This window comes from Xiphophorus hellerii, chromosome 19, assembly GCF_003331165.1.
Source record: "Xiphophorus hellerii strain 12219 chromosome 19, Xiphophorus_hellerii-4.1, whole genome shotgun sequence".
NCBI lineage: Eukaryota > Metazoa > Chordata > Actinopteri > Cyprinodontiformes > Poeciliidae > Xiphophorus > Xiphophorus hellerii.
Genome location: NC_045690.1, coordinates 454,633 through 482,301, shown reverse-complemented (window position 1 = coordinate 482,301; position 27,669 = coordinate 454,633). Strand labels below are relative to the sequence as shown.

The 27,669-nt window shown below is 41.1% G+C and overlaps 1 long non-coding RNA gene across 1 annotated transcript; it reads right to left on the bottom strand.

Moving 5' to 3' along the window:
- Positions 1–26,736, bottom strand: LOC116709620 (uncharacterized). The gene is made up of 3 exons (XR_004336914.1): positions 26,416–26,736; positions 5,960–6,010; positions 1–333 (listed from the first exon to the last, which is right to left on the bottom strand). It is a non-coding gene; the product is annotated as an uncharacterized LOC116709620 (long non-coding RNA).
- Between the last annotated feature and the right edge of the window lie 933 nt (positions 26,737–27,669).

Below are 27,669 nucleotides of genomic sequence, written 5' to 3'. Positions count from 1 at the left end.
GGTCAAGCAGCTCATCCTCCGACTTCTGCAGCTTGTTGGTCGCTTCTTCCAGCTCGTCCAGCCTCCTGCCAAGACTCTGCAGCTTGTGCCGTAAGTGGCGGTGCGTCATGTCTTTATGATCCGACATGGCTGCTAACTTCAGAACGGATTCTTTTCTCTCTGTTTTCCACGTCCGGGTTATTTGATAGCAGCGTTTTGGGACTTCCACATCTGCGTGGCAGTGATAGCAGGACCTCAAGGCGCTCTCCTGGTCCTCTTGTCAGCCTGACTTGTTGCGGTTGTTTAGGTCTCCAAAATTGCCTCTAAATGGTGTTTAGCAGACAAATCTGTCATCTGTAGGAGAGAAAGACAGGAAATGACACTAATTAGTCATCTATGATTTGTCAATGTCCGTTGCTGTTCCCAAAAGTAGCAAGAAAGACAGAAAAATGAGTCAAGAGTAGCTGATTACGCCCCATTTCACACAGAGTAATAAAAATTAGAACAAGCCGAAATAAATTTGCTCTTCAACTGGAGAAGTTTGTTTCATCCTTTAAGTTAGCCAAGCAGCTCGTCCATCGGCTGAATCAAGAACAAGGTTACCTCTGAGCAGAGATAAAACAAAAAATTCAAGTGTTATTATTATTCATTTCAGTGTGAATTTTATGTTTGTGAATTATTAATGCTGCTCTACAGAACGCTGCAGTTGAAGCCATCAGTGGTTCAGGACTTCAAACTTCATTACATTGAGTGAGTTAATCACCGATGGTCCGTTTATGGGTATTTTCCCTTCAATTTCTTGATGTCACTTGTGCGTCAGATTTACGGGTGAAATCAGAAACGTGAAAATGAAATGGAACTTTTGTATGTAAAAGTAAAACAGAAAAAAGAAATTGATTGTTAAAATCAACATAAATCATAATAAAATAAAAATTGACAAGCTAAAGTCCCGCCCATAATAAATAGAAAACTAAAACACTAATCATCAGTTTTTTGTTTGTTTGTTTTTTACTTATTCTTAGGAAAGACATGTATTGAGGACCAAACAAGTCAGAGAAGTAAATTTGATATATTCCAGAACAGACCATGAATGCTTTTATAAATAATGGCTCTTTTTTAAGTGTATTAGAGCACAATTGAAGTGATTTGAATTTAATTTGTGTTGGAATCATCCAAAAGACCAAGGAAATTTCCTCCAGGCTGTCTTTCACCTTGTCCGTCCTTTGTAGTAGGTTGTGTGTGTGTGTGTGGGTGTGTGTGTGTGTGTGTGTGTGCGCGGCTGCAGCTCTGTTGTCCCACATCGATCCCCTCTTCCTGCTGACAGCAGCACATCTCGACCCACCGCCCAGCTGCTGCTCCCTCAGGACCGTCATTAAGAACCAGCAGGTCATGACTGCCACCAATATGGCCGCCTTGTCGGTCAGGGGGCGGGGTTAGTGGTTGCTACGGGTCACCATAGATCTCATGAATGATTCAGGTAGCGGCATCATCCCCTCCCCCCACATCAGCTTCTCACATTGACCACAGAGGAAGAAAGAAGGTCCGTATCGACCCGATTGGAGGACGCCACATCTGGGCTCATCATCCCTCCCCCCCCCGACCCGACGGTCGGCTCCACGGCTCCTCTTCCTCCCGCTTTACAGCTTCACCATCCTGAAGCCTGAAACCACAACACAGGAGGATCTGTGCAGCTTCCTTTGACGTCTCGCCGTAAATCTGCGTCTATATGAACCATGTGTGCAGAACTCTTTGACATGTCATTACGGCTCCTTTAAGATGGAATAATACACTTTCTATACTTTTATTTGGTGCGATGAAACCCAAAGCTGTCTCCCCGCAGCTCATTAAAAGTCTTATTAGAAGTAAATATGCTTTGAACGTACACATGTCATCGGGTTGTGCTGGTTCAGTAACGCTGACATGTAGCAGATAAAGTCCTGGAGGAACGGAGCCAGAAACACCTTCGCTTCGGAGGAATGCTCCGTATTTTCCTCAGCCGCTTGCTGGGATCCACGATCGTCCCTGCGACTGATCCCAGTCCAGCAGACTAAAAATACAGCATGAGATTCTCATAAATCCGTCAGAGAGAGATTTGGTCAGTGGTGGAAAATATTTCAGCTCTTCATGGCGGATCAGGGCTGCAGAATGTGGCTCGGGTAAAAACGCTGCCACTGAAAACTAAAAGGACGAAAACGGTTTACCTGAGTTTAGCCTCATGCTATATATTTAGCTAGCAAGCTAAATGTTTAGCTAGCAAGCTAAATATTAAGCTGGAAAACTAAATATTTAATAAACTAAAAAACTTCTGCTTGCATGAGCACCAAATTTCAAGTCTTTCCACATATTCTCAATAGGCTTTAACTAGGCCATTCTGTCATCTCTGACTGTACATTTATTGTCGCCGTGATGGAAGATGAACCTCCTCCGCAGTCTCAAATCACTTACAGCCTCTCCACAGCATAATGCTGCCACCACCACGTTTCACTGTGAGCTTGATGTAAAGATCTGCTTTTTTTATGTGGGCCATAAATGTACATTTTCATCCCGTCTGACCGCGGCGCTTTCCTCCACTGGGAAGAAAACAGTCGATGAATCTAATGCCGTTTATGCATCGCTGCTGTTTTCCTTTAATCTGAGAATAAAAGTCAAACATCTACAAGATGTGGCTGAAGTTTAGCAGAAAGGTTCTGTCAACCACTCCAGAATTTCTTAAAAACCCAAACACACACACACACACACACACACACGCCAAGGTTACAGCAGAAAGCATATAATTAAGGCTTCAGGCCTGACCGTTCCCCTTTAGTACATTTTGTTCTGTTCATGAAGAGCAGCAGGGGGAGAAGACCCTCTCTCTTCTAGAACTTGACGTTAACTTGGTTTTCAGGCTCTTCTGCTTCATAAACACGATAATAAACGGTCCAATCAGAAAGCACGTCTCCTTACAGGGAACGGGCCACACGAACGGTATTTATGCAAACGTACTGATGTGTGTGGATGGATGCTGGCGCAGCACAGGAACCACAAGATGGCGGAGACCTGAAGCTTGGCCTGCACTGTCCCGTTTTCCAAGATAAAGAAAGCCGGCGTCCTATAATGGTGGGTTAGCCGTTTCCTGTGCTGTCATGTTGGATTTTTTCCCGTTTCTAGCACTCTGTCAGTCTAGAAAAATGTCAACATGGAAGGTACAATTTCATTTCTGCAAAAATACGACTGAATGTACAAAAAAGGATCAATAAAGAACACAGAGCTGTGTTTTTTCCCCACAGATTCTCACGGAAAAGGTGCCGACATGACGGGAAGTGGAGGTTGAGCTGAATGTCGTCTGCAGGAGAAGAAGAGTTTTGTTTTATGGGAGAAAACGTGGAAGAGAACCGCATCACCACGACGACTGAAGCTGGGAGGCTGATGTTCACCGACGGTGAAACGTTAGGAGAAGTTAAGAGTCAAAACATAAAAGACATAATTAACAAGTAATATTTAGTTTGAAGCTAAATTATTTAGCTTGCCATCAAAATCAGTAGGTCAGGGTTTTTAAGGATGTGCGATCGGCCAGAAAACTGCAAACGAAAAAGGAAAATAAAAAGAAAAAAGTACCGAAAAAGGAACAAATGGGAAGATACAAAAAACGGATGAAACAAAAGCAATAAAGGAAAGAAAGTAAAAAATCTGAAGGAAAAAAAGAGAAACAAGAAAAAAATGTATTGAAATTTTTTTTAAATGGAATAAATAAAACAATGTAAAAAAAATAAGAACTGAAATAGGAACAAAATCCAGCAAGAAATTAGTAAAACTGGAAAATGAAAAATATAAAAAACTAAAAAAAGAAACAAAGGAGATAAAGGAGAAAATAATATACAGCTCATTGTCTGACACACATCAGATATTTTTTGATAAATAGTTTGGCTGCTGAATGATGAAACAGAATTTTGTCTGAAAACCTGACCAATAATCAAACCATCAGTGATTATTAATCGAATTTAGTCTGGATTAAAAACCCAAAGTGAAACTAAAGTAAATCTTTAATTTGAGATCATGGAAAGCTGACAGCAGACCTTCCCAACGATCCCAGAGCGAGCGATCTGCCCTGAGCAGAAACTCTGTGACCCGGTGAAAGGCGTGGGGCTGGGCCGCTCTGCCCTCCGTACCTATTTAAAACTCCCAGCAGCTGCTCAAACACTCCAGCAGACATCAACCGACCCGACCCGACCCAGGAGGCTGCGTCACACAATGAGCTGCTCCTGGAGGAATGCGAGAGCGTCACCTCGTCACACTGATAAGAGAAAACACGGCGACACTCGTAAGAGTCAGCAGCACCGAGGAGCTGGGAGTGAAACCAGCAAACGGGAGCTGCTGCAGCCAGCAGGAAGCGAAACACAGGCGAGTTCTCACAGTCCTGCATGAGTACACCAAGGTCTGGAGAAAAATGACAAAACGTTTCATATTCCACTTTAAAGAGGCCATCAAACCTGCTGTTGGTTAGCAGGATGTTCCACATTGGTGCACAAATAATAAAACATCTGAATTTATCTACATTTATCTGATGGCCAGAAAATAATGAGTCCAGATAAAAAAACTAACTTAAAACCTCTAAATCAGAAAATACACCCCAGCATTCATAAAGTCATAAATAAATAACAATAAATAAAATCTAACCAGTGTTTTATGTGCAAACGGCTGACTTTATAAATGTGTTTTCTTTTATGTTTGAAGAGCAGAAGGAACATTTCCACCTCAGAGGGCAATAAAGTTTTATCTTACCTTAAAAAGGTAAAACACAGCAAGTCTTAATGCTCAGTTCTGATTTTTTGATTATTATTATTTTTATTTATCTACCGCCACTCCACATGGTTCTCTAGGACATAAAAAATCATTTCTGCAATAAAAATGTATTTTTGGTCTGATAACATTTGGTAATTTTGGGTTTGCATTATGTGGAAGCGTTTAACAGCTTGGAGATAAATTCAGGAGCCGAATCTCGTTTTAATGAGACGTAAAACCTTCTTGTAGCGGCGGATCTCATTTAAAGCTGAGATTTTGTTTTTTTGTTGCCGTTTTATTTATTTATTCTCCTCTGGTTATGTATTGACATATGCACAGGTAAATGAATTCATGTTCTATACTCCTTTTTATAATGTACAAATGTTTACCTGTATTTCACTTGAAAGATAAAATAAAAAAATATCATAAAAAAACCAAGATGTAAAACTTTCTTGTTTTAATGAGTTTTATGCCTTGTTGTAACGACATGAAGTCCTCTCCTCCGACAGATTACGACTTGTTAAAAAGGAGTAAAGCGACTCACTACGACTCTCCTTCTCTCCCTGTATGATGCTCAGAGGTCAGTTTATCCCATCTGGGCTACCGTAGCTAAATAGAAAAATAGTTTTTAATGGAAGGTAATGCTAATGCGCTACATCAACATTATATTTAGTCAAAACTAACGTTAAATCTTTATATAAACTTTGTATTTACTGCAACCTAAATTCAACCATGTTGATGCCCACCATGTATCAGCAACATGCGTTACGTCGTATATAGCATCAACAGCATGACATTTACGCACCTACCTATACCCACTCCAAACTAAAAGCAAGAATATAAACATCTAATGACTTTAGAAATTATTAACAGTCAATAACCAAAACGTCAACATCGATGTCAAACTTTAATCAACTGAAATTTTACAAAACAGCCAATTAATCAAGAAAAATTACCTTAGGGGAGCGATGTGTGCTAAACTTTTTCAAAGTTAGCAAAAACTTTAAAGCGCTAAAGGAAAAGTTAGCGCTGCTAAGCCAGCCTGCTGGGCTCTTCACGGTGTCGATTGTTCTCTCATGTTTGCGTTGGTCTAAAATGCCACATCTGGACACGTTTGTGGTGGAAATGTGACAAATTGTGGAAAAAGTTTGAGGAATGTGAATGTTTTTTTTTTTTTGAAAGCTTTTCTGCAAAGATAAAAAGAGGAAATCAGACTTACTTTAACGATTCGTCTTCAGGACGTTACACATCCCTCCAGAATCCCTCCATCCTGCAGGAACACACACAGAGGGCATGGGGTTAGTAAAAGAGGAGCAGTGGTCATCATGATATCAACACACACACTCACACACACACACTCACGCCATCTTTCACCAATGTCATCTGGTGCAGTTGGCAGGAGCGGAGGCTGCGGCAGGGCTGACAATGCAGCCACTGTAGGGGAGATTGTTCAGTCAAGCTAACCGGCTAAGGATGAGCTAACGGCTCAGATATGGGACTCATGTGTGAGCAGACAGGCAATGTTTGGCCAGCACAACAGAAGGCCCCATTCAGCCGTCTGCAGAGGCACTTTTACACACACACACACACATTATCTTAATCATCATCAACATCCTAGAAGCTCTTGTCTGCTTCAAACACACACACACACACACACACACACACACACACACACAGGAGGAGGAAACACTGCCGACTCGCAGCATTCCATGACAGTAGCGTTCCATATGTTTGGTTAAGCCGAGTCCAGATCCAAGAGTCTGGACTGAATTTAAAGGATGAGGGAGGAGGAACCGTGTTTCCACCGTTAGCTTTAGCCTGACGCTCCTCCGTGTTTCAGTCAAAACAGAAAGAAAAATAAAACGCAGCTTCCAAACCAGGATTTATTACGGTAAAGTTACTCAAACCAACCTGAGCCACCCAAGGTTGGTTTGAGTCAAATTCTGGATTTGACTAGGCCAGGAGTCTCACTGTAACACTGCCATAAAGAACCAATTTTCTTTCTTTTTATTTGTTTGTGAGGTCGACAAATTCAACATAAACAACCAAATATAGACATAAACAGATCACTAGGCTTTTGCTGAACCATAAATTATTATTGCCATAACTTATTGCTAAAAGGCAAATCCGTTAATCACATGATGAATTAAACAAAACAGCAACAAGAAATAAAATTTATGCAGACAAATTATCCAGACCGAAGACTTTATCACCCAGTTTTTGGTAGAAAAAGAGAGAAAAGACAAAAATGACTATTTTATTTATTTAAAACGTCATCTTGTTCCAGTGTTAAAATGTTTATAAGAATTTAAATTGCATTGATCTGTGAGAATGTGTTCTTGTATTATTATGCCATTAAATTGGTCTGAAAACCACAATATTATTGTTTATCGCAGTAACTTCAGACAATTTAAGCAAAATTTGTTATTGGACCAACAGCCGGCCGCTTGAGGACGTTCATGATCTCAATTAATCTGGATAAATTAGTGTTATGGATTTTTATTTTTTGCTTCATAAATAATGAGATAGTTATTTAAAAACTGCAAAAACAGAAGAAATCTGTAGCAAAGCAAATAAATGTTCACAGTACTTCATATAAAATAAATCCATAAAGCATCAGTAAGTCCACGTTTTAAGCAACAGTGAAGTTTACAGCTGGAGTCGGTGATGCGCTCAGAGGGACGATCCGGTTACGGACGTGAAGCTCCAGGTTTGCAGCTCCTCCCGCCACTCAGCGCCTCGTTTCCTCTCTTCTTCTGCTCCTGCAGGACGGCGCCGGCGCTCAGTCAGACCCACAACATCAGGATTTGCTGAATCATTTCACTTTCTCACGCTCAACGCCAATCCCAACGTCAGCCGAGCGCCAGACTCTGCTGAGCACCAAAACATGCGTGTGTGTGTGTGTGTGTGATTAGGTGCAATCACGGGTTTCATTTTGTTTGTCTAATTTGGTTTTAATTTGTTTATAGAGTGTGTTTGCTTGTTTTTATTAATTAACTATAGTCTCGATTTCATTTAGTTTTTATTAGTAGTTTTACTAATAAAACCATATTTTGGTTCATTTTTAGGTGCAGAATTCAAAAAGATTAAAATATTGTGATGTGATAACATTCAACAGATAACATTTCCAAAATAATTATTAATTATTGCTGAAAAACCAACTGAGTGTTTTGTCACAAACTTTTGCCGACCGCTGATGTAAACTGGCAGTGTGGGGAAAAAAATTCAAAATCTATTTCATATTAGATCGAAAGGCTAATAAATAGATTCATAAAGACGAAAATCCTTCTAAATCGATGATTTTAGAATGTTTTAGTTTAAGAAACGCACAACATACAGTAGTTCCAGTTTTCCTCCAGTTGTTACTGTTTTTATTTATTTCGGCGCCAGTCGTTGCATCCCAGCAGCAGATCCAGTTCACCTGCAGCTTGAGTCGCAAACTTTAACGCATTTTACTGGGATTTTACATCATAAACAACAAAAAGCAGAGAATAATTGTGAATTAGAGGAAAAACATGATTCAATCTGAAATGTGTGCCATGCTTTTTTCTTAAATTCAGTCGGTGAGCATCAGTTCACCGACTGATGAACTGATCAGACCAACATTCACTGATTCTCAATTGAATGTTGGTTGTTACTTTGACTAGGTCATTCTATTCTTACAATCTGCAGCCTGAAAAAAGTTTTTTCAAAAGGGTTTTCCTGGATTTAGCTCCATCCTCCTGAAGAGCCTCCTCACAGCATGATGCTGCCAACATCAGGTTTGATAGGAGGGATGACATGCAGCGATTCCCAATGTAACGTTTAGTTTTGCTCTCATCAAAAAAGTGACATTGTTAAAATAATACAAGGAACAGTTTATGATAGTAATGACTCTGCATCAATTTTAAAGTTTTTCAGAACAAGAACCAACAGAGAAACTGAAAATCTTTGCAACAAAATGAACCTTAAAGTGCAGGAAGAAACGTTTTCAGACAGATAAACGAGAATTTGAAGGGAGAAGAAGCAACGAGGGAACGTTTGTTTTCCTGGAGAACATTTCATGGCCTTAAGGCCCATCCTGGCTTTCAGCAGCCAGGCGGGCCGAGCCTGCATGGGAGCCCATTTCCTGTGTGTGATTAGGGGAGAGCGTGTGTGTGTGTGTGTGTTCAGTGGGGTCAGTGGTTGTTTTGTCTGCTAAGGGGGAAAGGAATGCCCAAATCAAACACAGTGAACAGAATACAAAGGAAGACCAAGAAAAAGCAAAAGAAGGCCGAAATAAAATTATTCATTTAGATTTAAGGGATAAAAAGACGCAGCAGCGATGAAAAGTGGAACAGAGTCTGAATCTTCATCTGCATTCCTGCTGCATTCCTGCAGCGCAGCAAGGTGGGGTCAAACCTTCACCTCTGCGCTCGTCAGATGGAAAACCATTCAGCTCCTGAACTTCACCGTGAACCTGCAGAACCAGCCCTAATGTTTAATAACTCCCAGCTTTTCAAAGAGCCGCCGAGACGTTCACACGCTACCGGCCGTTTCCCAGCAGCTCCTCATTATTCAGCCCCACTGACAGCTAACAATGTCACAGAACGGCTCCAGCGGCTGCGTCACGCGGCGCAGGAACGGCCCAGCGGCCGACTCAGCAGAACCTGGGGATGCAACACGTGTCGGCTCTCCCCCTAAACGTCGCATGAGGGATTTTCACGAGAAAAACTAGAACAGGAGAAAAAATGATGCAAAACCGAGTCAACCAATGAGATCAGTTCCTGTGAAAACATCAGCCTGATCTTTGATTTTCACTGTGACTGCTGACCTGGTGGTCAGAAACTCAAAAAAAAAAAAAAGTAAAAATTACACACATTGTTTTCTCCAAGGCGCGCACCGACTGCTGGTCCACCAGAAAACGGCCATTTAAAAAATAAAAATCTGGCCAGCCAATGCTGAAACAATTAATCGATAACTGAATTAATCGTTAACCAATTTAGTAACTGATTGACCGCTAACTGATGTATTCAGACTCAAAAAAGGTCATTTACCAAAAAAAAAAAAAAAAAAACAACATATGAAGAGCTGTAATCAAGCCAAAACCAGGAATTTAAGTTGAAAACATTTTTGTCTGTAAATATGTTTCAGCCAAAACTCCTAAAGGAAGGCTGCTAGCCTGCATTTTAGGCAGTAAAATGTTTATTTTCTTAATTAAAAAAAGGTATTCAATTATCTGTTTATTTGAATCTATTAATGTATTTCTGATATTTTATAAAAAAAGGCTTAAGTTACATAAAAGATGTACACAACATGCCTTTTATCCAATTAATCGTAAAAAAAAATCAATAGCTTAATCAATTACTAAGATAATCGATAGCTGCAGCCTTAATAAACTTTTAATTTTACTGAGAAAAATTCATACCTGTGAAACGTTTGTTGCCCTCACACATGCCCCCTGGTGGCCGAATCGATCAGTGCACCCAGAGATTTACCCCATCAGAGCTAACAGGCTGTAGCAACAACACCACTCTTCAGTGTGGAAGTTGTCCCTGGAGGAAGAACACCTAATGTCGGCCATTTTCACCATCAGTGAGGTATTTCAAGGTCAGAGGGCGCACAAAAGCTGCATTTAAAAAGCTAACATGTTCCACCGTTCAACCCAAAGAGGGCAGCACTGAGACGGTTTATAGGCAAAACACTGCAGAATTAAACAAATTTACATGAAAATTAATATAAATTCAGACAGTTTATCTTCAGTTTATTTGGGGGATTTAGTAATACGTTGCAGAGGAAATCCCAGCCGTCCAGAATCGGGGCTGGTTGGTTACGTTTTACATAAACTGCAGAAATTGGCCACAAAGTTCAGATCTTTGAAGAGACGGGTTTTTTTAAAAGAACAGTTTCTTTGCTTGTTTTTTTCATAATAAACTTTCACCCTGAGCATTTAAGGTGAAACTGATGCAACTGCTTCCTGTTTTGTTTCTAAGCTCAAACATTAGAAACAGCAGCAACGCGCCAGCCGCATTAGTGAGGTTAGGAATTAATTAAAGAATTAATAACCAGTGCATTGTGCCGTCAGTTCACACACACTTCCTTGTTTTGTGCGAGCATGCCGGACTCTGCCCATGCAGCACGGAGTCATTCCCTGACTGGCAGAGCAGCAGCGATTGGCTGCTGAGGTTTCCTTTTAAGGCAGCCGTGTCTCAATGCTCGGCATGGCTGGGAGCTCAGCTGCAGATAAACGCTAATTCAACCACATTCTTCTGAGATCCACACCTACAGAGGAAACGGGAGAGGACTGCCGAGTCATGCAGGGATGAGAATGTTTTCAGAGTGTGGGACGGCTCTACTACTCAATATCATTGTTTTTTAACAGGTCAGGACTGTAAGGACGGGAGGGGAGCAGGAAGACGCCACAAAACAGCAAGAAAAGCCGACAAACATCAAACTTTTTCTTCCTTACTCAGATAGTAAAGAAAGCAACACTAGTTGCAATAAGCAATAAACAATGAATCACACGATAAATTAAAACAACTCAATAATTTCCATTTGCATGATTTATTGTTTTTCTCTTTCTACCAAAAACTGGATGATAAAGTCTGGTCTCAACTAAACCAACGAAAAGCAGTCATAAGAAAGAAAACATGACACTAGTGCTGCTAATAAAACATGTTTAATTCACAAATTATCAATAAAGATGGTGGATTGTATAAAAGCAGGAGTTTTGGTTATTTTCTGCGTTGGAGAAAATAACCAACGCAGGTATGGAAACAAATGTCGCTGGCCATTAATTTAAGGGGTTAAAGGAACATTTCCAAATTATTCTACAGCGAGAATGATTATTCACAACTGACAAACATTTAGAGACTCCCAACAAATTATCTGAAGGGTCAGATGGTGCAAAACTCTGAGAAGTGGCAAAAAAAACCAACTCTTTAGAGAGATAAATGAAACTGAATCTACCTGACGAAATGAAGTTTCGTTAAACCCAGAGAAAACAGACGCAGAGAAAGAGACAGAGGCGTCTGCAGGCCGGATAATGAAATATGCCTGGTATTCAGCTGTGTTTGTGCATGAATGAGCCACTCTGCGACTTAGGAGTGTTTAAGGGATTCCTGTGGAGGCTTCAGTGTCTGCAGGAGTCCACAGGTTATGATTTTCTCAGCACTCGCCTCCTTGCAGCAGCTGTCCCAACGTTACCTTTTGTGACTCCGCAGACAGAGGCGAAGAGACGACGAAGGGAGAGTAGAGAGACAAAAAGATGAAGACTGCACTCCTAAAATCCGCCATTTAGTGATTAATCAATTAAATAATACATTTAAAAAACTATTATGTAGAGTAGCTAACCCCTTAATCAACCTTTTTTTGCAGATAAGACGAATAAATCGGTTCTTAACAGCGCTAGCTTTATGTTTCTGAGCATATTGTAACTTTTTCATGTAAATAAGCATAAAACCGCCTCAGTGCTGCCCTCTGTGGGCTCAACTGTGGCTACTGCAGTTGGATTTTCCTATTGGTCCAACTTGGTTAGCCCCCATGTTTGGGATAAAACCATCTCACTCAGAGACGCCCCCTGGTGGTGAGTCAGGAGTTGGAATTGCAAGCGTTAGCATTGATTGGTAGCGTTTATTTAAAATGTGAACACCGAGTGGAGAGTGTTTCCTCTCTGCTCTGACTGCAGGCGAACGACAGACCAGCTGCGTTTTCATTGACTGAAACTGAACAAATCAGAAGTACAAACATATTTACTTAATGGAATCACACCATTTTGAAAGAAAAAATTGAGCTTTTTGATAAAAAGTTGCATCAAAATCTGTGTTTTTTGCAAAACTGCAATGAAAATACTTTTTTTGCATCATTCCAGGTTATTTCTAGCAAGTTATTGGTAACGCGCTGCTCGTTTATTTCAGTGCGACTGATGCTGCATGTCGCTGTTAAAGTCCTCAATGACAGAAAAAGTCACTCAATTAGATACTCAATAAAAAAAAAAACAAATTCTGAAAAGTTGCTAAATACTGCAACAACTTTGCTTAGTTGGCAACAATTAACCCCTTCCATTTATCCCCACACTTGGCCACGCCCCCCGTGGCTCTTGGCTCCGCCCACTTTGGATACATTTTTCAAAATATGTCTGTGGGGAGACTACGTTTTCAAATAGGGGTTAGTTGCGCTTTAAACGTCACAAAACTCAGGCTAAAACAGCTTCCCAAACTTCTCTACATCTTTCCACAACACAACCATAACTTTAATGTTGTGCAAAATTATAAAATGCAAGAGAAATATGCAGTATCTTTAAAATTTGACAAGACGTTTCATGAGTGCAAGTAAAAGCAGCTTCACCAAGTCTATTTTTATGAGCGTTGTGCTGGTCCAGTCAGATAATCAGCAGGAAAGGAAACGCCATAAGTAACCATGGAACCGAGCGAAAACCTGGAAACCCGGCCTGCAGATGCCCTTTAGGAGCGCAGAGAGATAACAGGAGGCAAACGAAAGAAAGAGCAGAAAAATATGGAAGAGAAAATATTTTCTTGGCTTGAAAACTTATCCTAACATGAATGGCTTCAGAGTCCAGACCAACCTGCTAAAATACAGAAACAGGGGAGACAAACTCATCGGCAGGAGAGAGAACCAGCATTCCTCTCTGTGAGAACATGAATGTTTTTATGATCACAGGAAACAAAATCTGCAGGAGGAATTTTATTCAACGAGCCGCGGACAAGAAACTAAAACGTGTGAAAATCATTGTGGAAATTCCTCCAACTGTTCACAGAGACGATCTGAACACGAGCAAAGAACAGAGACTCAGAAACAAACTGACAGTCTTCAGTTGTTCTCTGCAAACTGATTAAGCCTCTGGCTATTCCAGTTCATCAGACCACCAAGAACCACTGAAGGAAACGACACAAAAACCTCTGGAGACACTGAGAGCAACTTCCTTCTTCATGAAACATAAAGAAAAATGGAGGCGTCAGGTTTTAGCAGCTGGACGATTTCTGTTGTGTCTTTGGCTAAAGACCATGAGCCATTTCTCCTGCTAGCGCTAGGCTAGCACGTTGGTTTTGATTGTATTTACCCAGAATGCCCTGCACTGTAGTCCACTTCCTGCGTTTGGAGCGGTCTCTGGTCTGCTTGGCATTCACATATGAATTCAAACTGAACTAGAATTCACTTAAATCCAGGTTGAGCTTTTTAGGACCAGAGGTCAGAGGTCAAGTAGACCTGCTAGTCTAGCGCCAGTGATAGAAAGACTAAAGAGAAATCCTCCAACACTAAAACCTGACGCCTCCATCTTGTTTCCATCTGGTGAAGAAGGAAGTTGCTCTCAGTGTCTTCAGAGGTTTCTTGTGGTTTCCTTCAGTGGTTCTTGGTGCAGCGCCCCCACAGGCCAGGAGGGGAACAGGTTGGTTTGACTCAGAGAACCACAGCAGCTGGAGGTGGAGCAGATGATGGAGTTCTGGTTCCAGTAGGACTGGGTCGACCGGACCATCAGGTGTGAAAATTACCATCTTTACTCACCACTGCGTCTCTGAGTTTTGTTGCTGAACATCTCCATCCCTTCATGAACACAGTGAACTAAACTTCTTATTAGCAGGATATTTCTCAGATCGTCTCTTAACATTCATCTTCAACCTCGCAGTGACCTCAGCAAACCGCCAGGCCCTGAACTGCCAGCACATCATTCTGAGGCCAACCAACAGCAAATAACAGAGTCTAATACTTTAAACCGAGGCAGAAGTGACTGGAAAGCCACAGAGGCCAGGCTAGTAGAGGTCCAGTCCAAACCCGGTGCTGGATGAGGGAGTTTGGGTCAACATGTAGCCGTTTATGGACGTTACTGAGGTTGACTTGGTGGGGGGGCGTCACAGCTGTGTGTTTCTGCCCTGGTGTGAGGCGGCGTTTTTATAACCGTTCACCACGTTGGTGGGTTGATTTTTGGGTCAGGACTCCATGAAGGTGAGGTGTGAGTCCCGCCTGCACCACCTTCAGAAGAAGATGTTCGGCTTTCTTCTGCCCACGCTTCGAGAACGCACCGTGAACCAGACGGAAAAGGCTCCTGAAATATGCCAAATATGCCCCTTCCCTCCCTTCCTGGAGACGGAGCCCACCCATCTCCCCCCAACCCGAGGAATTCCTCACAGCATCAACACACACACTGAAAATCACAGATGACCCACTCACACAGAAAATGTGCAGGCATTAATACCGCAAGTTTCCACCCAGCTGACCCAGACATGCCTTTTAAGGCTAAGCAGTTCAGATTTCTCTTTTCATTACGTTCCAAAAATACTCCTGGAGCGGAGGAGCGGCGGGGCGGAGCGGCAGTGTGGGGGGGTCTTCTGTTAAGTGAGGTGAAGGACCAGGAGACGGCACGACCAGATAATCACAGGGCCGGTTAATGAAGAAAAAGAACTTTGAGAAAATAAAGTGTCCCAGGAATTCACAAGCAACGTTAAAACGCCGCGCTCCCTTCCTCCACTTCCTCCCACAGGCGTTTGAAGTCTGCTTCCTTTGCACCTCTTCCATGGTTTGTTTTTTGTTTTTTTCACAGGGTCAACTTGGCAGCCATTTTTGACAGGCCAAAGAGAGCAAAGCAGACAAATTTATGGGCTGCAGTTTGCAAAAATACACAGTCAAAGATTTACAGCAATAATTTATTACAGTGGAAAAAAGTCACATTTTCACCATGTTATTCATTCATTTATAAATGTCAGTTTCAAACTAAGTATTTAATTAGAAAGCTAAATGTTTAGCTTCAAAGTAAGTATATAACTTCATCATCAACTTTATCTATAGAGGCTTTAAAACCAGGAACAGCAGAAAAAGTTTGGCACATGAGGAAATAAGAGAAAAAAAACAGCATGGGATCAATTATCTAGATATTTGGTTCCAAACTAAGCTAAATATTGATTTACACTTATAAATATTATTTTGTTTGCTAACTAAATATTAACTTGCTTATTTAGTTTCTAAACTAAATATTTAGCTTGGAGCTAAACAATTGCAAACTAAATTTTTCGCCTACTAAGTAAATATTTAGTTTGAAACAGACATTTATGAATGAATGAATGAATGAATGAACAACATGGTGAAAATATGAATTTGCAAAAAATTAACCCCCTTCTTTCCCTCTTATGCTAAATAAACCAAATTATCAGTGTTAAACTCTGAGTGTGAAAAACCCCAAAACACACAGGAGGAGTTTTAGTACGTCGGCCGTCGGGAACCTGAACCATAGTAAAAATAATCGACCGCTCCGACTCACTGGTGCCGGTTTGTTAAGTCTCCAGGCTACTGTCTCTCAGATAAGATTTCTCCAGGTTCCTCCTCCTCTCTGAACAATTCACCATAAAAATCCTCACGTTATGAACTCTCACTGAGGCTGCAGACTTTGCCATCACTGCGTCACTGATAGCAGCTCTCCAAAGATAACATCACCGCTCCACCGCAACCTTCTGCTGCTGTTTTCATACATCGAACTGGAAAAGAACATAACTGTGGTGCGCTTCAAGCCCGAGCAGAGCTGAAAGGTTGCAAACATGATGATGCACGCCCGCTGAATGATCAGAACTAAACCCTTTTCATTCAGTTGAACTTGACAGTGCAAACAACAAGGCTACTGTAGCAGAGTGACCCACATTGTTGGTCTATACAGTCCAAACTCCAACCATGTGAGGCCTGATTAAACATTATCACAACAACTATCAGTCACTAGCACATTCTTCTCAGCAGTCTGCAGCAAACTGTGGGGGAAAGGAGGAGGAAGAGGCCACTGGCCTGCTGTGAAGACGAAAGGTTTTAAATCTAGACGCATTTGGTTTACTAAACGCTTTACAGATCAGAAGGTGACTCCGATCAGAAACCACTTCCTCTAAAGCTCAACAACTAAACAAACCAAAGTGAAGATGATCCACCAATATCTGGACCTGATGCTGCGACGTCTTTGTCATGTTCTCATAATCCGACATCAGACACTCTGGGAACCCAAAGCAGCAGAACAGTCATCTGGTTTCAGGAAGCGTGCTAATAAATCCTGATAGGGGGAGTACGTTTCAATGGATGCTACTGCTGAGCGTTACATAACATGGAGATAAGTCTTGCAGTGAGCGCTCATCTGTTTTTACAGCTTTTCGTAAATCATCTGAATCCTACGGTGGCTGACAGGTGCAAACGCGCAGCAAACGGTGAAACGCAATGCAAACACATCAATGAAACTCCAAAACAGAAAAACAGAAAAACACTGCAACCACAGAAAGTAGAAGCAAAAAGAGAAAACACTGCAAATAAGAAAAGCTGCAAACGCTGAAGCAGAAGTCCTCCAGACCAGTAGGGGGAGTCTGGAGTCAGTAGTATTATCCATCCATCCATCCATTTTCTAACACCTTTATCCCCTAGTGGGGTCAAGAGGTGCTGGTGTCTATCACCAGCTAACGTTCCGGGCGAGAGGCGGGGTCACCTGGACAGGTCGCCAGTCGGTAGCATCACCCATAGAAAGATCCTGATGCATTTTGCACATTTGAAAAAGACATGAAGTTCAGCTATTCCTTCTTTCCTCCAACTTTCTTCTTAACATCCTATTAAGTCACAACATCCCATCTTTACTGAGAGTCTGGCCCCAGACGATTTGTTGGTCGACTCCCCCTAGTGGCCTGGAGGACTTATGTTTTATCAAGTTTTCAGCGTTTCATACTTGGTGTTTTTAGTATTTGTGGAGTTTTACCCTTTGCTCTCATTTCGTGTTGTTGCAAGATTTTGTTTGCAGAGTTTTTCTGTTTCATTTGTGTTTTTGTATTTGTCTGTTTGGAGTTTGCATCATCCATGTTTGCAGCTTTGCTGTGGTTAAATACGAATTCTTTGGGACAATAAAGGACATTTCTATTCTATGTTTTGTAGCTGTGCAAATATGATTAAACAGTCAAAAATGTCAATTAATCAGGTAACTTCTAAATGTTTTATTTAGGAGGAAATATTAACACATGCTTCACCTGCCAGACATTTTCTTTCCACCCTACACCTGCATTCTAATTTACATCTTTCTTTCACATTGAACCCAAATCAAATACACTGGATACTGCAGTGCACTGAATTTCAGAGTTGTTGTGTTAGTGAACAGATTATTTGGTGAAAACAATTCCCGATTCATCTGCTCATGTAACGTGTTTGATAACTACCCAGTGGCCCAATCAAATCCTCCACAGGTCAGTAAAGAGGAGATATGTCGGTTTGGAGGCTGGCTTATTTGGAGAGCAGTTATGCAACGTTTCAGAGGAGAAACTATCACAGAAGACAGGAGGCAAAATGCAGTCAGACATAATAAATCCAAAGAATCCCTGCATGCAACGTCTTTAGTGTTGCTGCAGAAGCAACAGAAGGCAGTTTGGGTAATATTTAACGCAGCTCTTAAATTACAAATAAAAAAATTAGATTGAAACAGGTTCTGCATTTGGTTTTAGAAATCCAGTTATCAAAAAAACTCCATAAAACTTTCAACAAACTAAAATCAGCCAAACATTTCTATAAAAGCAGAGAGGTTCGTGCTTTGACATGACCGGAGTGAGAGTGAATGTCACTCTGTCATGTGAACTCTGGGCTGAAAACGTTCTTTTAGTTACAGCTCAGTGAGAGAAAGACGCCGAGTCTCTAGTATCTGATGACAGATCTACCTGGACGGGAACAAAAACAAGCAGAAGTGCCCGGAGACGTAGAAATACCTGCACAGACAACACATTCTGTCTCCTTTATATCTGTTTTTATTACTACGAGTTACTCTTTATGTGTAAATCTGTCACTTTGCTGCTGCTGCACTGAAATAAAGATAAACAGAAGGAAGAAACGAGGGAAAAGTAACACTTTTACAGTTAAGGTTGGACAGTGGACCAAAAAATGTTTGTATGATTACCACAATCATTTCTGACTGCTGAAATTAAATTACCACGAATAAATACTTGATTGCTGTTAAAAACTGATGTTGCAAAGGGACAAAAAATGATTCAAAATTTGCTGGAAATTTGTTATTATTGTTTTTTTTATATTCAGACGTCCATGCATAGTAAAATAATTACAAAACTTTTCAACAGATTTTGGTTGTAAGTAGGAACGTTGATTAAAATGTTACTCTTCCCTCGACTCCAGCAAAGTCAAAAATAACTGATGACTTATTATTCCATAAATAATCAGTTACTAAAACTGGTCTGAAATGCCAGAAAGGGACGAATTAGAGGGAAAACATGCAAAAACATTCAAAACGCATCTTTGTTCAAACTTCTCATCAACAACATCGACCCAGGCCCCATCACCGGCCGACATGAAAACTGCTAACACGCCGCTGCTAACGCGTCGCTGCTAACGCGCCGCTGCTAACCAGATGCTGCTAACGCGCCGCTGCTAACCCGACGCTGCTAGCGCGCCGCTGCTAACCAGACGCTGCTAGCGCGCCGCTGCTAACGCGCCGCTGCTAACCAGACGCTGCTAACGCGCCGCTGCTAACCCGACGCTGCTAACGCGCCGCTGCTAACCAGACGCTGCTAACGCGCCGCTGCTATACAGTAAAGCATACATGACTCCATTATTATTAAAACATATTCTTCAACTACAAATAGAACCCAAGAGACAAGGATCCATGATTCTAGTTTAGAGAGAGAGAGAGAGAGATTAGTTTTTTTCTAACTGTCCATCAAATGCAAAAGACATCAATGTTATCAGAGGAGCCTGGACTTTGGACTTAAAACTGTTTTGAAGATGCATATCAAAACCTGCAGAAATGAGTCAAAAATTCACATGCAGAAGCTGCTATCGCTACCTAGCAGCTAACAGTGGCTAGGCTAATGTTTAGCTGGATGTTGATGGAAAGTATTCAAAAAGTGTTACAGAAAAACAATGAGAAAATAAAATTAATGCTCAGACAAATGAAATGTAATGAATTATTTTCCAGGTTTCCTGCAGAGACGCGTCTTTCTGGCGTCCAGCCACCTTCCTCTGAGTTTCTGTGAAACCGACGGCGCTGCAGCTGGCCTGCGCTCTGTCAACACAAACCTCTGTCCAGGATGCAGCTCCGCACTTTACTGCGTTATCACAATACACACACACACACACACACCCACAAGCACTCACGCATAAAAGAACGTGAGTGGGCTTTTACACACTTTTACACAACGCAACATGGGAAACATCATGATTCATCGCTGCTATTTCAAGCAGGTCCGAGTTTGTAACATCACTCTGCATCCTCCGCTGAGCTATTCCTGGTCCAACAGGAAACCGAGGCTAAAAACTGGACCGCCGCTAATAAACCCCAACACCGACACCATCCGGTCCTAAATCCAGCCAACGTATCGATTGCAGCCAATCAGGATGTTCACTGCAGCTTACACAGCAGGGGTACATAGAGTTACATTAATTACATTTACTTTAGTAATTATTAAGAAGTATTTCTACTCTCACTTGAGTTAAATTTCTGAATTTTCTACCCACTGAATGAAAAACAAACCAAAAATTCACCAGACACACACCTGCATTTATTGTCCAACTTTCTGAAGTTTTTTATTGAAACAAACTGATTTGGAAACATTTTCTTTTATTAATTACTGTAATTTTGAAATATTGAATTATTTCTAATTTGATAAGTTATTCAGTACTTGACCAGACTTTCTACCAAATACTTTTTTGCTCTTCCTTCAGTAACTTCTCAGACGGATCCTTGTTACTTTTACTTGAGTAAAAACATGTTGAAGGATTGCGTCTCTTACTTTCAGTCAATGTTTGGATCCTCTGTCACCTCTGGGTGAGTTTACTTTACACTTTTAAAATGAAAATGTGAAAATAACAATACATTAGCATTTTAGTGACTGTTAATTGTTTTTAAAGTACTGTAAGTGCTAGTAGTTATAGAGTGTGGAGCCCTGTAAATGTTTGCTCCTGGTAAAATGGTTCTGCTCCCTCCATCTGATGAAGGAAGAGGAACAACAGTGTTTTAGAAAGTTCCTGGAGGTTTTCTGTTGCTTTATAAAGCCATTTACGAGACGTTTTCTTTATGTTTGTGATACATAAACTTCTCCATACTGCAGCACTTCCAGATGTTGGATGTTTTAGAAACTGGTTAAGTTTCAGTATTTAGGGTTAATAATGTGACTAAGAAGATTTACTGTGTCCAATTAATTTTTCCACCAGCCGCCATTAAAACTTTGAAATTTGTTAAATTTGACAATTTCTTTTTAACATGATCAGTAAACGTAGCATGCAGTCAAGGTTGATCCATGCAAGTGGGCGTGGCCTAATCCAAGTGATGCATTTAAAGGTTTTGTTTATTTTGCCCTTATTCTCCAGTAACAGCCGGACCGGGTAACTGGTCCAGTAAGCCAACAGTTCTGTATTACATTGTTTTAATTAGTCTGATGTAAAGCTCAGATGATAAATGCTGAAAAATCATCATAATTTACAGAAATAAAGGCTTGGAAACAGTCAGCTTTTGTGAGAAGACACTGAAATTAATTAACTTTTGACTATTATTGCAATTTATTGAAGAGTTGGTGGCGGTTGGGTCGTGTTCTGGTTCTGAAGGTTTGGTTTTTGTCACCAGACGCTCACTGTGAGGGATTGCTGCAGGTCAAGGATTTGATACAATCTGCTCAGGTTCCTCAGACAGAAACTAATTAATTAATTTGAATAATAAACTAAAATTGACTGCAAAGTGTGATAACTGAGATCACATTAGAATGGATGTAACAAGAGGCAAAACAATAAGTGTAGTTGCAGACTATAAAAGAAGATTTGCTAAAAAAAAAAGTAATTAAGTCAAAATGTGCAAAAAAAAGTCAAACATTTTGCATTTAAGATGAAAAACCTGTAAATATAAATATTTTCCACCCAGAACTCCTGAAGTGGCCATTTTACATTCATCTGGTTCAAACTCTGTAATTAGAAATCTCATGTTAACAACCTTTTTCTATTCAATTATTTATCATCCATCCATCCATCCATTTTCTGTTCACCCTTTGTCCCTAATGGGGTCGGGAGGGTTGCTGCTGCCTCTCCAGCTACGATCCGGGCGAGAGGCGGGGTCACCCTGGACAGGTCGCCAGTCTGTCGCAGGGGACAATTATTTATCAGTTAATCAAAAAAAAAGTCAAACTATCCCTGCGATGCGCTGGATCGTCTTTTCACATGTTGATGTCAGAGGTATTTCTTAGCTACAGATTCCTATAAATAATCAATTGATCACTCAAGGAGTGCAATTTTGTTACATTTTAGGCAATAAAATGTTTATTTTCTTATCTAAAAAAGGAAATAGACTATTTGCATTTCCAATATTGCACCAAATAAGCTTAAGTGGTTAAATGAAAAATCTGCAGAATGCGTCAATTTCTTTTTATCCAATTAATTGACAATAATCGATTACTAAAGTAATTAGTAACTGATAACTTCCTGAAATAAACAGCTTCAAATCTGAGCTCTTAAGGCTGCAGGTTGAGTTACAGTTAAGAAAAAATTACCTTGACATAAAAAAAAACACATTTTATTCATTTCCACTGCAGGCAGCTCTTTAAGTCCTTCCTGCTCTAAATGATTTTAAACTAAATCACTTTTTCTACCCACTTATTACCAACCCTGAGGAACCGGTAGCCATGTTCTGAAATTTCACATGTATCTGCCACACTGACAGCAGCGTCATGCAGAGTGGCAGGAACTTTACCACCGACATTCCCAACGGTCTGATTCTCCCAGGCAGAAAGCCTCAATATTTAAATTTAATCCCCAGAGCGGTTATTCAGTCACTCGGTAATCCCCAGGTCCAGAGCTTAGGCTGATAATGACCCTTATTGGACACCGTAATGATTAGTTTTTGGTTTCACCCAGAGCAGCGTGGGCGGTTCCACAGGGCGCTCTGCAGAGGGCAAAACCAATCAAAAGAGAAGACGGGACGAACGTAGCAACTCCTGGATTAAAATCTCTTAATTTATTGGCATTAAAGTCTCTTTATAGACAGGTGGTGGCTGCAGTTATCATACTGCTGTGTAACACCCGAGAGAATGTGCTGGAAATCATTCCTCCTTACAGTCAGCTTAACCAAACCCAACCTGGAGTATAATTGAAAAGCCTGGTTGAACCTGTAATCAGGGGGAAAATTAGGAATCTCACTCTTGATTTTCTCAAAAAGCTGCTGCCATTTCCCTCCACAAATGCTGTAATAAAATACCAAAAGAAAGCATTTTCTCACATCTACCCTCGCGACTAGCTGCCATGCAGCGGCCCGTGCCCAGAGGCAGGCGGTTGGCATAATCTGCAGCAGGCTGGGAGGCGAGCCTTACTGAAAAGTCATCAGGGATTTTTTTTTCCCCCCATTTTTTGTCTCCCTTCATGTCTGAAACAGGTCAAGGCAGGTCCCCTCCGTCTCCCTTCCCTCCCTCATGCTGCTCTTTACGAGCCCCACCTGGCACATTAGTCCTCCACCAACCACCACAACCAGCCTTCACGCGCCCGCCTTCATGCGCCCGCCTTCATGCGCCCGCCTTCCAGCCCAGGGCATGTACTGTTCAGACTCTGACACCTTGTTTCTGTAGGCCACGCATCGCGGCACTTTCAATCTCATATGAGCAAAACGCAAACACAGATAGTCAAACAGAAAACGCTCTGCAGAGTGTTTACGCTGAATATCAACTTCTAACCTGATGAGTCAGGTTTAATCCTCCAAGGTTAAACGCTTAACAAGCAAGTAAAAGTGACTGACTGCGAAAAGGCAACAATTAACGTGTCGCCTCCCAGATTTAAAGAAAAGCAACTAACACACAATAATCATCAACTAATTTAATAATTGCTTAATCATTAACTGGAACATATGGACTCAAAAAGCAACATGCAAAGCTGTATTAAAACCAAAACTGCACAAAAAGTGTATAAATATGTATCAAATTCACTAAAAAGAAATTATTCCATTTTATGCAATGAATCTTTATTTTCTTATTTTATTCATTTGCCTCTTTTTTTATTGTAGTTCTAATCTTGTACAAAAAATCTTAAGAGGTTAAATGAAAAATCTGTAGAATGTGATTTTTTAAAAATCCAAACAGATTAATCATCAAAATAATCGATTACTAAAATAATCGGTAGTTTCAGCCCTACATGGCATATCCAGCTTTTAGCCAACAAGAAATGTGTTTCTCCAAGTTTCTTCATAAAATTTGGTAACTACTTTAGAGTAGTTACCATTAATATATTTATTTTGTGGATATTAAATATATTAATGCTTAAATCTAACATGAATAGTTTAATTAGACTATTAGAGTGGTAAATAAATTATTGATGACAGTAATTACCGGGTCTTTGAGTTTTTTCTTTTAATTATTTTTGATTAACTGAAGCAAATATTCATAAATTTCTTTAGCTTGTAGCACATTTTAACCTTATTATTAGTTCCTTTAAATTTATGATAAAATTGTACAACAGGGAAGGTGGAAAAAATCCAGTTTTGTTGTGTTTTATAATATAGCTTAGCATAAATCATCAATATTACAAACATTTTGGCTTGAATAATATGATGGAGAGAAAATAGGATATTTTTGCTTTAGTTTATCATGACATGAAAATCTGTCTGAATTTACTGTGTGTGAAAGTTACATGAATATAAAACCTAATCTTTCTGTAAATTTGAAGTTTTGTGCCAGATGGAAAACTTTTGACAGATTTCATCTGAAACATTTGAGTTGAAGGATCTTTAGTGTTTTACCAGTTTGACCAGTGAGCCATGATGGATCAAGCAACAGAAAGTCCAGTAATTATTGTCACCACAGCTGTGACCAGGTAAATCTGTGTACATTTCTATTTTAATTTTTCAGTCATATTGTAGTTTCTTTCCATTCCCACCAGTCATAAAACAAATCAACTCATCACCTTCACGCCTACAGGTAAGGGATTTTCCATGACATGCCATCATGCCACTTTTTCTTCATCATCATCATCTCTTCTGACAAGATGATTTTGGGGATTTATTTTTCCTGGCTTTTGTGTAGATTGGAGGCGCAGACTACAGGTGCATGCATGGTGAAGCTAACAAGTAGCACCAGGAACATCTAAAAGCAACACCAAATGGTTGCTATGCTGACCAAGCGGTTAGCGTAGCGCTAACTGAAGTTTAATCCAACTTCAGTGCGGTTAGGGAGGTATGAACGCAGAATCAACCTCTGGGCCGCCTACAAACCTCAGTATCGGTTCGGTTGACGTGAACTCTGGTATACGTGAACGCCGAGTGGACCAGAGACCGCTCCAACAGCAGGAAGTAGACTACAGTACTGGGCATTCTGGGTAAAAACAACCAAAACAAATGTGCCAATCCAGTGCTAGCAGGAGAAATTACTTGTGGGCTTTTACTAAAGACAAAAGAAAAATCCTACAACCGCTAAAATCTGATGGCACTCCAGGTTTGTTTAGGCTTCCTGAAGAAGGAAACAGTCTACCCGACTGTCAGGTGGAAAAACACCTCAAATCAACTTAAACTGCAAGTTTTCTATGATTGTTCTGAGCAGTATAAGTGAACAACTTTGGAGGAATTTAATTAAAACATACAAATAAAGGAGGGAAACCTATGAAAAATACACAAGGTCGTACTGGAATAAACCAATCAGTTGACTTATTCCTTGTGTGATGTCACCAGATTTATTTACATTGAGAAATAAGAAAATAGCTAAACTAAAATAAAAACTGACCATGGAATCTTGTTCCATATGTGACAGTCCATAGTTTGGTTGACTTTACAGAAAAACCTGGCAAGTAGCTTTAAGTAGACTTAGAATAGTATTACAGTATTTTGAAGTACTATTGTGATAATGATAAAAAAAATATGGTAAAAAAAACAAACAAATATTGCTTCTTTTTTAAGTAAACTGCATGGAGAAACAAACAAATGCTGCTCCTGAAAATCATTTCTATTTAAATTAAGCTTCTTCAGGATGCTGCGTACTTAAAGTGTGATTTAAATCAGTAAACTTTATACAGAAACTTTGTTTAATCATATTTTTGATTTACTGAAAACCCTGGGCAAAGGCAACAGTAAAAAGAACATTTTAGTCAGATTTTTAAACTTTAACTGAAATTTAAAACAATAAATCAAAATGATCATCATGACAATAATATCGTCTCGATAAATGACAAACATATATGATAAATGCCCACCCTTCAGTGGGGACATTTTGGGTAAGGAAGTACCTGTAATCTTAATTTCAGCAGGACTTCAGGAACTGAAAGGAAAGTCCAAAAAACCCCCGGTGACCCAGATGACGGGGAAACCCAGAACAGTCCAGGCTGTTTCTGACTGGGCTCAGAAACAGCCAAACATCAGCCAGCAGAACAGCAGTGAGCAGCAGCCTGCGCTTCATTACAGCAGCATCAAATGCAGCGGCCCGCGGTGACGTCGCGCTGACGTTTAACTAAAGTCAACATGAAATAAAAGCATCAAACCGGGAGAAAAACACCAGAATCCCGCATTTAGTCGGGATATAAAATGTCCCAGTCACCTGGGCTTTCCTCTGCAAACCTGGATGGTTCCCTTCAGAGCGGAGAAGAAGGAGGAGGAGGAGGAGGAGGAGAAGGAGGTCGAAGACGCGGAGGAAGGCTAGAAAACTTGCCGCAGTTCAGACCCTGCAGTCCCAACTGACTGGGTCCAACTCGGGAACCCGAACACACATTCCCCTCCACAAACACGCTTCATTCCGGGCCCAGGTTTACCTGAACGGCTCCCCCGCCGGGTCACAAAAGAACCTCGAATTAATCCACAAAGTTCAGGCGGACGGCAGCCGACACGAACCGGGACAAGTTGCTCCACATATTTCCCAGGCTGGACCGAAGGAAGAGGAGGGGGCTGTTTATTCTGCTCAGTCCCGCTCCTTCGCGCTGGTTCTTCCCCTCCCTGGTCCGTTTGAGATCAAACCATCACATTCCACCGCGTCCTTAACAATGAAAAAAGGTGGGCTTTCCTTTTCTGCCGCCGGAGGACCCACCCCTCGGGATGACTCTGCCCGGCCTGACCGCAGAGAGAACGCCCTTCCCCGGCTCAGACGGCCCGCCCCTCTCTGCCTCTGAGCGGCCGCCAGAGTTCCTACAGGTTTTACTCTGCCAGTCCAACAAACATCCACATTTACACAGTTAGCGCACTTAACTGGACGGATATGACGTCACACATACAGAGAATGACGAAGGAATGAAAGTCTAGAGATCTTAAATATGGAACCTAGAAAAACAACTAGAGAAAGGAAACAAGAACGGATGGATGGATGGATGGATGGATGGATGGATGGATGGATGGATGGATGGATGGACGGATGTTCCACTTCCATAAAGTGAGCTTTTTTCACCAAATTTTGACACGTGAACGTATTTTTACCACTAACGGAGGCCCATAGTGCTAAAGCTAAAAGTTGCCCCAGGTTGCCTCAGGTTGCTGAAAGTTGCCCCAGGTTGCTGAAAGTTGCCCCAGGTTGCTGAAAGTTGCCCAGATTTAAATCCTGTTTCGGTTCTGCCCTGTTTTAATAATCATGACACGTGATGCTAAAACATCATAACTATTTATCGGTTCGTACTAAAGATCATCAGCTGATTAAAACTATTAGATCATCGGTTATGTAGATGAGCCCCTGATGTGGTTGCCATGGTTACCGCATGGTGTAAATCACCTTCTGCAGGTAGAAAACATTCCTGAGATAGCAGAACATCACAGAGGAGGCCAAGGCGTAACCGGGCATGCTCAGACACTCTGATGCCACGCAGCAACGCCAGCGCAGCTGCAAGGGAGCCTGGCGAGGGTTGACGGTTTGATTCCCTGAGCTGACTGAAGGGAATCCTCTGATTGGCGGAGAGACGGAGGAACCAGGAAGTGAAGGTCAGTGTTTACCGCCAGAGCTGCTGGTTCAGGAAGAGACGCTTTCTGTCCGACATCCTTCCCAAACCCAAACATCCTCCACCAGCCAGGAACACGGGGCTCAG